Source organism: Rhinopithecus roxellana, chromosome 18 (genome assembly GCF_007565055.1).
Source record: "Rhinopithecus roxellana isolate Shanxi Qingling chromosome 18, ASM756505v1, whole genome shotgun sequence".
NCBI lineage: Eukaryota > Metazoa > Chordata > Mammalia > Primates > Cercopithecidae > Rhinopithecus > Rhinopithecus roxellana.
In genome coordinates, this window is record NC_044566.1 from 36,677,451 (window position 1) to 36,690,380 (window position 12,930).

The window sequence follows — 12,930 nt, forward strand, 5'->3', positions numbered from 1 at the left end:
GGTCAGGCTGGTCTCAAACTCCCAACCTCAGGTGATCCACCTGCCTCGGCCTCCCAAAGTCCTGGGATTACAGGCATGAACCACCATGCCTGGCCCTGCAAGTATCTTTAATAAGCATTTAAGATCCTTTAAAAGTGAAAACTTGTTCTGGTGTAAAATATTTATATATATAAATATAAAGAGGTTACCAATAGATATGAAACAATCAGCTGTTGGGAAGAATTACATATCCCATTCTCTTTTGAATCATAAGAGTATATACTTTTATTAAAGATATAATCTTAAAGGATAAGGATAATCTGAAAATAATTTGTATTGATTCACCTTTAAATATGTTGAGTGATTCTAAAGTTGAAAACTCGTGAGTTGATTGTTTTATATACTAGTAAAGCACAATTTCATTTCAGGAACCAAAAATGTATGCAGGGGATGAGGAAATGTCTACAGCAATATAATCCATACTATAATAAAGAACTACTTCTTAAACTTTAACGTACATCATAATCATCTGGAAATCTTGTTAAAATGCAGATTCTGATTCAGTAGGTGTGGGGATTTTGCATTTCTAACAAGCACCCAGGTAATGCAAATGCTTGTAGTTCATGGGTAGACTGCATTTTAAGTAGCAAGTCCTTAAATAGAATTAGTTAATGTTTAATGATCTACCACAAGAGGAAAAGACTAGGATGATTAAAGTAAGGAGGAAAGGGAAAATTATTTTCCACTGGTAAAAAGTCAGCTACATAATAATATTACATATCCCATTATTACATATCCCATTCTCGTTTGCATCTAATGAATTAATGTGTAATTCATTATATATACTAATGTTTATTTTTTAACATATTCTTCTGCTATACCCTCAAAATAAATATACACATTAACTGACCATTAAGCTTCAGACATAGAAAATTCATGGATTTTATAAGGCTCAGCTGTTAACATCTACACAAAAGACAGTATTATAAAGCAAAAACAGAAATATCAAGGCCATTTTCAATGAGTCTTTAAAGAGAGGGAGCTATCATTAACTTTAACAGCAACTTACAAGTATTTTGTTGGCTTGTTTCTTTCAATTTATGTGGACCCAAACAATTTCACATTTTTCCTCTAAACTTTTCAATACAAATGCAGCAAGTCTTTCTCTGTACTGTGTTTTATATCTAACCTATCCCCCACAGGCATCAAAGCTGAACATGATGGTCATGCTGTTCCACAACGCCCTGAAACACAAACAAAAGAACAAACACACCCAACGACTTAAAACTTGGAGCCAAGGGAGCTCTCCAGGTTGCAGGATGCCTCTCTGATCCTCCTAGTAAATATAAAAGCCTCTTTCTTCAGTAACTGAAAACAATCATAACTGTCTTTCCCCAAGTGTTGTTGAACCTCTAGGGATAGAGGAAAGGCAGAGTATAGAAATGTGCACCAAAGTGTCCGTGAATGGATTTGATTTATATAGTATGGCTTATTATAACCTGAGAGGATTAGATAGTGGGTTTCCTTAGAGACAGTTTCTATTTCCGGTAGAAGACTTTCCAACATCTTTAACAGCTATAAAACGCTATTTTTCTAAAATACAACTAATCAACTAATGTTCTTATTAAACTGCCTCCTACATTTTATACAACTCTATAGCTAAATATGCATAATTACAAACATTATCACAGTTCTATGATTATTGATTGTAATAAAATTTAGAAATCATATTTATTTATATTTTTAATATAGATGAGAAAATGCAACTATATTCACAACATAGAGATTTTAAATCCCGTGTTCTCCAAAGGACAAAGTGAAATTTTTTAATGTTTAATTTTTAATTATTATGGATACATAACAGTTGTACACATGTATGAGGTACATGTGATATTTTGATACAAGTGTCCAATGTATAATGGTCCAATGGGATAATTGGATATCCATCACCTCTATCATTTACAATGCTTTTGTGATAAGAATATTCCAATTTTACTCTTTTGGTTATTTTGAAATAAACAATAAATTATTGTTAACTATAGTCACCCTGTACTGTAATTATTGTGACTATAGTTGCTACTGAACACTAGATCTCACTCCTCCTAATGAATTGCAAGAGTATAATTGAATTGTAAAAATTTCATGAGAAATATACAGTAATAAAACCAACAAGACAATTTATATGTTATGGTTGACTAATAGAGTTTTAAGGAGAAATTGGAAAAACCTGTGTCATATGATTATCATGCTAAATTCTGGGTATCTATGTGAGATTTCTGAGTTTACTGAAATGGCAAGTTGTTTACCTTGCTCTATCAGCAGTTCTATACAATTATTATTATAAAAGATATTTTATGTCAAATGCAACCCTGTCACTTTCTATCATCTAAACTTTCTAATATTTATTGAATCTAAAAAGGTGAAGCAAATTAAAGATTTATTAAAAAGCATATTTTTGGACTTTTATCTTGACAGTGCTGTTATTTATTAAATCATAGGAAGTAATTTTAAAGGTATTTTTAATTGGCATGTGAGGTATAATTCTTCATGTAATCTTGTATATTAACATTAATTCTATTTTACTAATATAAATTTTCTGTTAATTTCAGTAAGTTATTTATCTATAAAACATGTACGTTTTCTTTTAATGAAATCACATTTGAAAAGAGAAAAAAATTATCCTAGTGATTTGCCCTGGAAAACTTCTACTTTACTGGTGAATAAAATCCTGAGAAACAGGCTTTATGCTTTCTCACTCTTATAATATCTATAACTGCATGCAAATAATTCTATTTTTTAAAAAAACTGAAAGGTCCTTTTTATAAGAGCAGCTGTGATATAACTTTAATGTTTTAAAAAATTTCGATAGGTTTTAGGGGAACAGGTGGTATTTGGTTACATGAGTAATTTCTTTAGTGGTGATTTGTGAGATTTTGGTGCACCTATCGCCCAAGCAATATACACCGAACCTGATTTGTAGTCTTTTATCCCTCACCCACTTCCCAACACCCTTTTCCCCTGAGTCCCCAAAGTTCATTCTTATGCCTTTGCATCCTCATAGCTTAGCTCCCACTTATGACTGAGAATAGACGATGTTTGGTTTTCCATTCCCATCCAGGTTGCTGAGAATGCCATTAATTCCTTCATATATAAAAATATATATACACACACACACACATATATACACACACATATATACACATATACTTACACGTGTGTGTGTATATATATACACATATATATATCTCACAATTTCTTTGTCCACTCATTGATTGATGGACATTTGTAGAAAAATATTAATTTGAAAAGCATACCGTAACTTTTAAGATTTCTTATTTTTTTACTCATTCATTAAGTTTTACTTGTTGTGCATCAATTATATGATAGTCACTCTAGTACTGCCCATTAAACCCAGATGCATATAACTAGCAAGCACTGAAATGTGGCTAGTGTGACTGAAGAAATATTTTTCTTATACCATTTACTTTTAATTTTAAATTTAAATTGTCACATGTGGTTAGTGTCTACTTCTCTGGATAGCAAAGTAAATATAGGCAACAAGGATATGGCTTAACTGTGAGTAAAGAAACCTGCCTGATAAAATTTCTTTCTAATTAGTCATAAAAATATATACAATTAAAAAGTAAATGTACAATATAAAGTCAGGCAGTGATAAGTGCCATGATGAGAAAAGAGACTGAAAAATGTAAATGAAAAAGGATAGAAACAATGAATGAGAAAGTACTGAAAGGAGCCCTAAGTGAATGAAGGAGAAAGCCATTTTGAAAATCTGCAAAAGATCATTCCAGATAGAAAACTTAGCAAGAGAATAAGAAGTTACTTAGGCTAATGCTTCAAGGAAAAAGTGCTTTGTCTTCAAGAAAAAAAAAAAGTGATGTTTTAATTTACTGATATAAATACAAGTAGTGAATGCAGTTTTTAAACGAAATAAAACAAATTCTTGAGATAGAGTTATTAAAAATAATACAACTTTAGATAGCTACCAAAGGCACTTCAAATATGTATAACCTTCTTGACATTAAAATTGATCAATTGAAATCTTACTTGCCAGTCTCATTTTGTAAGGCTTATAATATTAAAAAAAGTTTTGTGAAGGTCCTCATAGAATGTTAACTATGCAAAGAATCTTAGAAATTCTACTCTAAATTCCTTATTATACAGACAAAGACACTAAGGCTTAAAAAATATTACCTAATTCCTGTCACTAGTCCCTTTGATATCCAGTTCATCTTACTATACTATGGTGCTATGCTTCATATCTCTAATGGCATCAAAACATTAGACACGCAGAAAACAGGACAGGCAAAGACGCTAATTGTGAACAGAATATCAATGTTTGTTAAGTAAATAAATGTATGAATCACTGTAGGGCTAATTTTTACTTTTCCAAAATCAGAGTCTGCAAGACTTCTTTATGGTAATTTAACCTAGACTTTGATATCTTAAATTAAGAGGAAATGTTTTATTTTGTTTTGTTTATAATTAATTCAAAATAGAGAGGAAGCTGAGCAATTAATGGGTCATTTTTGAGAAAGATAAACTAGCAAATTGCAGAATGTACTTTCTAAGGTAGAACTTTGGATTTCTGCTTTGAAAATGTTGTGTGGTCAGAATCCAGTAAAAAGCTGTTAATGTAAATTGGTAATTAAATTGTAGAATAGAGAAGTGTCCAAATACACTAATAATATAGATTTGTCAACAAGGATTTCAAAAAGATGAATAATTTTACTATGTATAACTCAAGCTTTTCTGTAATTTTTGAATAATATATATTTAAAACATAGCAAAACTTTTCTTATCTCCCAGAAAGAATATGCGTTGCCTGTTTATGTTCTATGTGCTTTAAGTTCTTGATCGTTTCCAATAATATCTAAAAATGTCAGATTAAAGCACACTTTTCATTTGGCCTTCTTATGGAGAAGTACACAGTGGGAAAATAGTCAAATTGTTAATTTCTATTTTTCGTCTTACTGAAAAACACTAACAAATGATTGTACAAGAAGTTCTCAAGTTCTTGACCTACATTCTACTCATAGGTGATCTACTAAGACTGTAATTCTCAAAGCAATGAAACATGTTTTTACTGCTTGAATAGCCACTCATATTTTGATGAATGTCTTGAAGATACCCCTCTTCTTTCAAAAAAAGAAAACAATTCACTCTCTGAGCTTTTAAGTTTTACTATAGGCTAAATTCTCATTCCACAAGTTATAAAAATATATTCTTACCACGTAACTTTATAACTACTTTATCTGTTTAGTACATTTCTCTGTTTCAACATAAATTCTTGGGAGAATGTACATGCCTTGAAAAATATAAATTCTTGGAAAATAGGGAGGATATCTTGTTCATTTTGTTGACCCTAGGTATTATTGGCTCTCAATATTTATCAAGTATTTACTTGATAAAAATTTGAATAAATTTGAAGAGTTTAATCTCTATAAATCACTATTTTGATCACATCCCTCTCCCGCTATCTTAAATTGCTTCCTAATGAGTGTAATTATTTTAACCCCTTTAAAGGAAACTATTATATAATCTCGCATAAAGTTAAGAACACATTCCCACATTTCAGTTTGAAAACATTGGAAACAACTAAAACATCAAGAAAGGTATTGTGCTCACTGTAATTTAACACTCGCCTGCCACTTCAGGTGTTTCTCTAACCACTTTCCTGCACAAATCTCTGCCCTGGTCAAGCTATTAGCACCCCCACCTGGACTTGTCTTATATTCTTCTGAACGCCGTTCTCTCTTCTCTACCTACCCTGTCTCAGGCCCCTCCCAAGAGCATTCTCCATCTCTCTTCTTTCTGTTAAAACTCTGCTAATCCTCTTTCAAGAAACTATATGAAAGAAAGAAACTGAACTAACTCAGAGGTGAAGGGTCCTTGCTGGAACTGAACCACATGCTTTCAATATGATCCTAAACAAGTCACTTTAGTACTCTGATTTCTTATTTATAAAAATTGGAGTAAATCACCACATTAAAATTAGCTTGAGTAGCAATTCCATAATGATATCTATTTCAGGAAAAAAAAAAAAAAAGAAAAACAAAAAAAACCCCATGTTCTACATGGTAGAGACAAGTGTAATTTATCAATTAATAATAAATTTTAAATATTGGGACAAATCAGTCTATAATTAAAAGAATTGCTGGAAGACATCAAAAGAGATGAACACAGTTCCTAGTGTTTATTAAAAATATAATACATATTGGGAATGGGGAAAAACAAAAAGACTACGATATGTATTCTTCCACTATGCAATTGACATTAATTTTGTCAATGTTAAGATGTGAAAAAAAAAAAATCTGATTTTCCAAACCTACTATATTTTTGTGAATAATTAAGTGAAAAAGTGTTACAATAATATGAAATAACTAAAAATAAATATTAGTTATTGACTTAAACTTATTTGAGACACTTCTTCAAAGGTTTAATCTCTCCTGTAAAGGTTTCTCTGACCATCCCAGTCAGAAATAATAGCTTCCATTTCTATAGCACATTTCGACTGAATATATATTGCCTTATATTATATATATAAAACCCATAGGTTTATGAGTGATTTTATAAAATCCTTTTAAGATAGTTGGATTTCAAATAACGAGAACATACTAATTCTGACTGAACAAAAGTGAATTCAAAATTAGAGGGGTAATTCACAATTAAAGGGGTGGTATTAGAAATGTATTAGAAAGGATCTGGGTTATCTCATAAAATAGAAGGAAGGCTGAATAAGCACTGGCAGCTAAACTCAGAAAGGTGGAAATCTTAGTGAATGGAGTCTATTCCTGAAGAGATGTGGATAAAATAACACAGATAACCTGTAAAAGGGATAGTCCTTTCCTCACATTTATGTCCAAAGCTGCACCTTTGAAACCACTCAATTTAAATACTTGGTCCCTTGAACCTTTGCCAGAAGCACATGTAAATTCTGTTTTTATAGTTACAGTTCAGGTAAGATGCTATTATCTTTCAACAAGTAGCAGAAAGGGAAAACTGTTTAACAGGAACTGTCCCTCTGACCAATTCTGCTGGCAAGCACCTTAGTCCTGTTGTTCTTTTTTGTCCATCAACACCTAATTGCTTTTGTAAATTCTAAAAAGATAAGCTGGAAATAGGTAAACAAAACCCCAATTGTAGCAAAAAGTTAAAATTAATACTATGCTCAAATGTACCAGACAAAAGTCACATTGGTCCGGAACCCATGAAATATCCAAGGACACGCTAGGTCTTGACCATACCCAGGACAAATCTCCTCAGCCTAGTGAAATAAAGATGTCTGCCAAATTAAGTAAATCCCACACCAAAGATGGTAGTGTCATAAGATCTTCCCTTTCCTTGAAGGTTTAGCTCTTTACTGCATATGAAGATTTGTGCTTTGTGCTACTGGAGATTAACACACACAAATACAACATAGGAGAAAAAAATCAATCTCTGGCACTCTTCCCTTGTAACACAATATTTTTTGCAGTCCTTTTTTTTTTTCTCTAATCAGGTTTCATTATATTTAACACAATAAAAATAAATTCAGGAATGTAAGCACAATATCTCAAATCTTGCCGGAAATGAAGGAAAGAACATGAATCTCAACTAGAGTACCTATCTGTTAAACTCTAAAACATGAGTTTTTCTGAAATAAATGGTGTATAAATAAATAATGCCTTGTGCAGAGCCTATGTTACTATAGATGTATATCTTGGATGTATATTCTTAATTACTTCCTTCTAAGGGAAGAGGGGATCTTTACTTACAAGTAATATTTAAAGAGAATCTTACAGTTATGAGTCTATGGAAGCTTCAAGTAAAGGTTCTTTTAATTTTTCTGTTTGAAAGTCTCCTGAAATCCCCATGGAAACGACCTTTTACTAATTCTGTCCATATTTCTATGGAAGTGAAACCAGTTTTAAATATTCCTGTTAAGTCGGATTTTATTATACAAACGAGTCTAATATTTAACTTTAGTGTCACTAATATTTAAGTTATACAAACATACATAGAAACAAGAAACAATGTAACTTTCAAATTGTTTACCTATAGGTTATTTACATTTTTTCTATTACATAAATCAAGAGGAATTTTTTAAAAGTTGATTGGACAGAAGACTGTCAAAGCAAAAACCGTTTCCAAAGTTAAATTGAGAAGAAAACTTTGTTTGGGGAGTCTTATCATTCTTACTTACCAAACACTTAATGATGCCAATTTTGTGCCAGATACTTTTCTAAGTGCTTTCAAATATTGACTAGTCGATTACTGCACTCACATAAGCACTACAAAATCATAAAACATTCAATATTTCTCTGTTTCACTAATGTTGAGTCCCTCATAAAATCATTGTCTCCAAATAAAAACATAGGGGACAAAAATTCAATCATGACTATGAAAAACTAAAATAAGCTTTTTAAGTTTCATTTTATCTTTATTATTTTTTTGTATTTGATTTTCCAGAGGTATAATGACTCTTCAATAAACTACTTTGTTATTGACCATTTCTGGCCATCTTCTCAAATTGCCTGTTTAATATTCATTTGGAGAATAAAACTAGCTTAATATTGGCACAAAATTTATAATTGCATAATTTAATTTGCTACTACAAACTGAGGAATGGCAGCTTAAGTTTAAAAGCAAATAAAATTCGGATCATGTGCTATATTTTGCAATGTAAATACCTTTGCTTACTATTTCCAATAATATTCATATTTATTATTGTATTAGATTTAGCATCATTTAAATTTTGCAGTTTGGAGTTTCTGATGCCTTGTATAGAATTGCCAGGAAATGGTGAGCATTTATTTCTGCTCATTTAATTTACTCTGGGAGAACTGAAAAGTTTTGCAACTTTTGACATAAGGGGCACAGTTGGAACTACTCAGCAGTTAGCATAGATGCTGAAATATAGGAACAAAACGAAATAAAACAAAAATGTTTCCAACAAATAACAAAGAGACATCATCATTAATATAAATATGAGACTGTTTATCAAAAAAGTCATTTGCAATTACAATGGATGTGTTTTGTGTCAAGGAAGAATTACTGGCTTGATTGAGAATGGGAACCTGGATCAGTTGTGAAAACTGAGAAATTTCCATAAGAGGATGTTATCCCTCCAAACCACCGATAAAACAATGCCTATGAAAATACCAGTCAATACAGTCTCCTGGGACAATTAATACTGTCTTGACTATTGTTTGTTTTCATACATTTTGAGATCTTTAAAAGTATCTACTTAATCTCTTCCTTAACAGGTACCAAAGGATGGAAATACCAGTTTGAAAGCAATAAAAATAATTTGTTACTCTTAAGACAAGTTATTTGACTTTACCAGAACTTTTTGAGCAAAATAAAGATTTGTGCCAACTAGAATGCTTTGGGGAGAAATTATTCATATTTCTGGGGATATAAGGATGAATTATTATATTTTTACAATATTGATAATTATAATGACATTTAAAGGTATATTCCCTTAAAAGTAATAACAAAAATGATTATTAAAAAGCAAGATACAAGATATTACATACAGCATGACTCCATATATATGAAATATCCAAAAAGGTCAATTTTATAGAGATATCTGACTCCATGTATATGGGAACAGATATTAATAAATGGGTACAAGGGATCTCACTGGAGCGATAAAAATGTTTAAAAACTGGTTTATAGGAATGGTTGCTCGACTTGATAAATTTATTAAACATTATGGAATTTTAAACTTTAAATGAGTGTCTTATATAATATGTAAAATGTACCTTAAGTTGTAGAAAATAAAGGGATCTCTAACTTTCAAAGGAGAGGTGACATTGAAGCGGTCACTTAATCGGTGATAGTTTGTTATGAAGTGTAAACAAATTCTTTGGATACATCACTTAATATCTTTGAAACTCAAGTTTCTTCATCAAGGAATTGAGGATAAAAATAACATTTACTTAATAGAGCTGTTTTGAAGGATAAAAATAATCCACAAAAAAGAATATGTGGAATGTATTTGGTGCAAAACAAGTACTAGGTATAGTAGCTCTAATAGGGATATAAATTAGCCGAAAACTAACGAGGAATTGTAACTGAGAGGAAAAAAGAAATGCATCCTAAAGAAATGGACTGATAGAGAATGCTACTTGGAATATGAACATAAATGTGTATTGATTATAAATTTCATCCAGGATGTTTTACTCCTGAGTCATGAGAGAAACTTCTCCCACCTCACAATTCTGACAGAAAATACGCAGCAAAACAAAACAACAAGAACATACTAATTCTTCAAGTTCGAAATGTCTTTGATCATGAGTTAGAGAAAACTACTTACAGTGTAAATGTATGGAGAAAAGCATCTCTGCATATATGACAAATACTATTAAATATTACAGATAAATAACAAAGTTTTGTACATGTTCCAAAAATGAATACTGGGCAAGTGCATTTTAATGTACGATTATGTAAATGTTTCATTCATTGTCTTTTAAATGAATATTTTTATCTCTTTTTCAAATCAGTCCTGATTCTCAGGATGAGTGTTAGATTACCAAAAAACCCAAAATCCTACCTAAGCCAAATAGGAGCTCCTGTGACCTTGAAAAACGCTTAAATACTGAGCTTTAATTTTCACAGAAATGGGATAGAAATAAAATGTGCACATTTTCAAACACTATTTCATGTGAAATTATAAACATGGCTATAGGTAAAAAAGAAATGTACTGTTTTTACTAGTTTATTTGTAAGAAGAAAGAGAATGTTAGGCAAAGTCTAGGTTGGAAACGAGAAGTTGAACAGGAAAAAATACCTTTATCTTGTCCCTCCATAGGGATTATCTGTGCAATTTATAGTAGTGAAAGGAAATGGACAAAATATAGAAAAAAAATCAAATTTAACAAATAATGTGGACTGCATACATCAAAAGGAGCTTAAATTTAAAACTGCCACATTCTGTTTGGCTAGCTCTATCTGGCTGCATATTTGCATGTCTGGTAATAGCCTCCATTATATATTCAATAAAAAGCATTTCATTAATGTGATCGACGTGTTCATTCCTATGGCAAAATGTATGTCTTTATCTCATTTTTATATTGTACAAGATAAAGAAGCTAAACTGTTTCAAGGTTTTAGCCATTATTACACAAGGAACTGATTCCAAAGTAAGTTCATTTAGAAAAAAAAATAGCTAGTGCTGGGAAAAGAATATTAAATTCTTTTCATTTGAAATACTCCAAGCTATTTTCAAAGCGTATTTATTAAGAGTTGCATTGAGAGTCCAATAACTTTTTATTTGGTTGTTACTCAGGGCCACAGGCTCCAGGAAGATTTTATAGATGGGCTCCATGAAGTCTGTGGGAACTTTGATTTGCAATTTCAAAAAATATATATCTGCAGGTATAGGAATTTTTCTGGAGCAGGCCTATAGCTTTCAAATGATACTCAAAGGAGTTCAAAACATAAAGCCTTATAGAACTGACAATCTTTAAATGAAATATTTAAAGCAACAAATAAATTTCTGTTATATCGATAACCATTTATATGCTTAAGGCTATTGTATATTTCCAAAATGATTAAAATAAGTAATTGCCAAGAGGCACAATATTACATGCATGTATTTAACAGATATATTTTAAAAATTCTCTTAAATGTATCAATATTGATGATTTATAAATGAATTAATATTAAAACTCTTACAATTCTATATAAGACATGAACTAATAATGCAAAGAAAGTAACACATGGTTGTCAACAAAACAACATAGATTTTCCAGTATTTATTATTTTTGATATTTTAAAAATAAAACATAATTTTATTAAATATATATTTACACTAAAAATAGCAAACTGAATATAGTTGTACAATAATTTTTATGAACTATAGGGATAATACATTTATTTAAAATATCATGTACAGATTTTTTTAGACAAAAAGCACAAATATGAGGTGCTATTTTTTCTATTATAGGGAACACACTTTGTTCTAGCTTGCAAATATGTCAAGGGGAAAAATAAATGAAATAAAATGCTAAAATTGACCTTAGTATGCATCTTAAACTGTAACAAGGACTATTTACAATTTTATTTGGAAATAAAAGTGTAAATTATTATTGCTGATACATATTTTAAGAAGAAACAAATCCTAAGGGGTCTCCTCTCATTTATTCAAAAAGTATTTATTAAGCACCTACTATGTACCAGAAATTCTGCCAGGTTTCTTTTGAATTTGCGGCATTTTATTAAATCCCACTTGGCATACACAACTTCTAATTTTATCCTTTCTTCCACCAAAACAAACAGTCACCTTAAAAATCAGTTAGGATGGCTGCTAAGTGTGGCATGTGAAACATCAAATCATGAAAATGCTAATGATCCACTTAACAAAACATACATACCATAACCTAGGTAATCTATAAAAGCTCATTACATAAATGAAGTGTGGAATTACCCTTTTGGGGGGACAGTCATAGTATTTTAATGTGATATAAAAAAGCTAAAATAATGACTCATTTAAACCAACTTGATAATTTTGAATTTATTTATATGTTCATACGAATAAACAGTTACTCTCATATTTTCAAAAACTAAATGTTGGTGGTTGTGCTTTAAGAAATGCTTAAATAGCAAAAGTGGCTATAGGAGAAATAATGACCTCTGCTTATGATAGTTAGGTTATTAAGAACACTGATTAATGTTAATTTCAAAAGCTATTTCTATTCCAAAATTTAAAACAGAAATGTGATACATTATTCAAATAACATCAAAAGTAATTATCACATTAATATGTCTTAAAATCTGACTGTATAAAAGATAACTAAACTGATAATATTTAATAAATAACATAAATTGTAAGTTTTTTCAGTATAGAAGAATTGGTGCTTCAATCATTTTCAATCTATCTGAACTTATTTATAAAATATATTCTATATCTAAGTGCATATGTATTATAATGTATTTATATCTGGG

The 12,930-nt window shown here is 30.5% G+C and overlaps 1 protein-coding gene across 4 annotated transcripts in view; it reads right to left on the reverse strand.

Moving 5' to 3' along the window:
- The window catches only part of PCDH9 (protocadherin 9), a 990,584-nt gene that overhangs the window by 946,514 nt on the left and 31,140 nt on the right, over positions 1-12,930 (reverse strand). The window lies entirely within an intron of this gene.